This window comes from Octodon degus, unplaced genomic scaffold (assembly GCF_000260255.1).
Source record: "Octodon degus isolate 3935 unplaced genomic scaffold, OctDeg1.0 scaffold00035, whole genome shotgun sequence".
Classification (NCBI taxonomy): Eukaryota; Metazoa; Chordata; class Mammalia; order Rodentia; family Octodontidae; genus Octodon; species Octodon degus.
In genome coordinates, this window is record NW_004524611.1 from 16448459 (window position 1) to 16452389 (window position 3931).

General features: G+C 37.9%; 1 protein-coding gene and 1 pseudogene across 1 annotated transcript in view; both read left to right on the forward strand.

Moving 5' to 3' along the window:
- LOC101580856 (NXPE family member 3-like) overlaps positions 1 to 3931 on the forward strand; it is a 35781-nt gene that overhangs the window by 28966 nt on the left and 2884 nt on the right. The window lies entirely within an intron of this gene.
- LOC111816616 lies at positions 3065 to 3173 on the forward strand (annotated as a pseudogene).

A 3931-nucleotide genomic window follows, 5' to 3' on the forward strand; every position in this document is an offset into this window, starting at 1 on the left:
TTTTTTTTTTAGGAACCAGGGATTGAACTCAGACCATTGCACTTGCCAGGGAAGCGCTTGTTTTGTGTTTTCAGACAGGGTCTTGCTAACCAGTTCAGGCTGGCTTTGACCTTACTGTGTAGCCCAGGCTGGCCTAGAATTCCCAGCAGTCCTCCTGCCTTAGCCTCCCAAGTAGCTCAGTGAATAAGCCCCACATTTAATTCCCAGAATTAAAAAAACCAAAAACTGCTTTAGACTAAGTTACAGATATCATGACATTTCAGTTTGAACACTTAAGCATAAATTTTTAAATGAATATTTCCTATGCAACCAAGACAAGATGATCATACCTAACAAGATGGATAATCATTTCTTAGATTTAAGGAACTATTGGCTTCACCAACAGTTTTCTTCAATTCTCCTTCAAAAGCCTATAGAATTTTTCTATAAGTCTATTTCTTTTTTTAAGAGCAGTAGGTTCCCAGCAAAACTGAAAGATACAGATTTCCCATATGCTTCCCTCCCCCACACACATGCCTATCTTCCCACATTAAGAACTTCTTCCACCAGAGTAATACATTTGTTATCATGCGTGAATCTACACCATCATCATGACCCATCATATTTGTCTAAAATCCACAGTTTATATCAGGGCTCACTCTCGGTGTTGAACACTTTGTGGGTTTGGATGAATGTGTAATGACATATAGTCACCATTATGGCATCATTCAGAGGGTTTTCACTGCCCTGAAAATCCTCTGACCCTCTCCCGCCTCCCTCCCTTCTTGGCAAACACTGATCTTTGTACTGTCTCCATAGTTGGGCCTTTTCAGAAGGTCTTGTTTTTGGAATCATACAGTATGCAGCCTTTCAAGATTAACTTCTCTGACTTAGTATTATGCATGCAAGTTCTTCCATGTCATTCTTGTGGCTTGACGGCTCCTTTCTTTGTAGCTCTGAACAATGTCCTATTGTCTGGGTACTTGCTTATTTACCTGCTCGCCTGGTTTCAGATTTTTACAATTATGAGTAATGCTTCTATGGATATCTATTTGAAGGATTTTGTGCAGAAATAAGTTTTTAAATTCTTTGGGTAAATACCAAGGATGGAACTGTGGTTTTTGTTTTGTTTTTCACAGCCAGTATCTAGTCCAGGACCTGGTTTTCCTCCCCCGTTTCTTTAAAGTTGGAGTCCATGAAAGTTATCTTATCAATTTTCCATGTTTTGATTTGTGTGATTGCTTCAGTACAGTGGTATTTAGTTTGTCCTCTCATACTGGTACTTCCTGGATATTGAAATTTATTTATTTATTTATTCATTCATTCAGTCTTATTTATTTATTTATTTATTTATTTATTTATTTAATACAGGGTCTTGTTAGGCAGTTCAGTCTCTTAGTGATCCTCCTGTCTCAGCCTCCCAGGGCTGGGATTACAGGCATGTACCACCACGCCCAGTTTTGGGGGCCCACACAGTGCCCCCAGGGTTCTGGGGCCAAACGGCATGCAGTACTGGGGATTGAACCCAGGTCCTTGCCCTTGCGAGGCAGGTGCTTATGCTGCTGAACTGTCTCCACAGCCCTAAATATTGGAATTTAGATAGGTTCATTTTAGGCCTTTGTACAAGTGATGTTATAAACCCTGAAGCACACTGAGAAATGATATCTGTTTGTCAATCATCAGTGATGGTGAGACTGTCTAGGTGACAGATAAAATCTTGGTTCCACCCTGGGACAGTCACGCATTTCCCTTGAGGATAGAGAGGAATCTACGCAGTATTATTTTTGGCGCTCTGTGAACCAGACATGCCCATTATGCTAATAATGATTTTAACCAAATGATTATTACTGCTTGAATCAATCATTTTGAAATGGTTGCAAAATACTGAGTTTGTAAACCTGGTTTTTTTCTACGTTTATTTATTAGTGTTCTTTTTGTCAAATAATACTTTCTTTCATTAACTTGACTAACAGGTTATCCCAAAATATAATTCTTCCTAGATTGCAATATATTTAGTATCTCCCCATGTCCTACATAAGTGATAGCTCTTACTATGTGGTTCAGGCTGGCCTTGAACTCACTGTGCAGCCTAGGCTGGCCTTGAACTTGAAGTGATCTTTCTGCTTCAGCCTCCTGAGTGCTGAGATTGCAGGTGTGTGCCACCACGCCCCATCCATAGTCCCTTCTAATTACCAATTTTTTTAAAAAAGAACTTTTTTAGGAGTTGCTTCAAATGTTGACAAAAGCCTATCTTCTTGAGTATCACTGTGGACACCTGGATTTTTATAAATTCAGTGTAATTAAATCAGTACTCTCATTATTTTCTCTAATAATCAGATTTTCACAGCATTTGCCAAGTGGGCAGCTGTGTCTTTTTAAAATAAGTATATATAATATAATATATATATACATATTTTGCAATTTTAAATAAAAAATTTAAAAACAGCAATTGCTTATGTAACTTTGACCTTAAAAGCTCTCTTGGCTTCTGGCGTAAAGAGTCCCAGACACACACTGTACCTATTCATCTCCAGACTTAGAATTTGTTGCTTCTTTATGAGGGATTAGAAATGCGTATCTGGGCACAGGAAGTGCTTATTATTATCGAATGACAGGTTTCTCAATCACTCAGCAGACAGAACATGTAGAGAGGTGATAGATACATAGATAAAGTAAAAATTGGGACATTTATTGGGAATCTCTTTGTTTCTTTCTTGTTTGGGGGTTGTCATGGGTTTGAAGCAAGGGCCTTTACTACCCAGCTCCATCCCCAGATATTTCATTTTTTTTTTAAATTTTGAGACAAGATCTTACTAAATCCCTAGATTGCCCCAGTGGGGCTCCAAATTTTGATCCTACTGCCTCAGCTTCCCAGGGTACTGGGATTAGATGTGCGCACTACAATTTACTTTAGAATCTGTTTATTTATTTGAGCTCATATTTGCATCTCATTTCTCCTACCTTGAAAAATCTAAGAGATTTTACCTATTTGCTGTATCTAATCATATATTTAAAAAATACTATCAAAACAACAATATCACTATTAGCAACAACAAAACTACTGAATGAAACTAAAGACCCCTTTAGCTTTGTGCAGTGGCAGTATTATAGCCAATGAGGTTTATCCAAGGCATGATTATTACTAATTGAAATTAAACACCCTTTTATCAGTAATTATAGTTGTATCAAAAGACTTCAGATGCTGACTTGAAGAAGCTTCCACTGCACAAAATACAGGGAAAATCGGGAACATTGTTGAGGGCAGTAACTACAAAAGATTGAAATACAACAAGTGTATCTAAATCCATCATAAGGATAATATTTTGGAGAATTTTAGGCAACTGAGTTATTATTTTAAGAACCGATAAATAAAGGACAAGAATGAAGTCTTTCTTCTGTCTTTTCTATACAACCAAATACTTGGGGAGGTGAGTTTCTTTCTATAAAAAGGTTCCAGCTAAAATTAAAAAAGGCACAGACACTAGACTATGATGATACTGTAATTCCTAGTGAGTGGACGGATCTAAAAAGAATTATATAGATAGATCTCTTGCAAGTGGGAAGGGGACCAAGGAGCAGGGAGGAACAGGAAAGAGAGGAGAAGGTAAGGTCAAAAGAATTAAGATGGGTTATGTGCATGCACCAACTCCCTGTGAGTGTAATCATTATATACTGAAGACGTGTACTAATTTAAACTTTGTAAAATCTAAAAACTATAAATAGTTGTTGATGCATGCTCCTATTACAAAAAAGCAGAGGTATCTAGGCTCTACAAGCCTTCTGATGACAGCATACAACTGTCACCCATGGAGTACTGTCCTCCAAAATAGAATGTGACCCAGGCATGGTGTCATAGGCCAGTAATCTCAGCACTCAGGAAGTTGTCAGAAGGATCGCTATGAGATGCAGGCCAGCCTGAACTACATAGACAGCCCTGTCTCAAAGAAAAAAA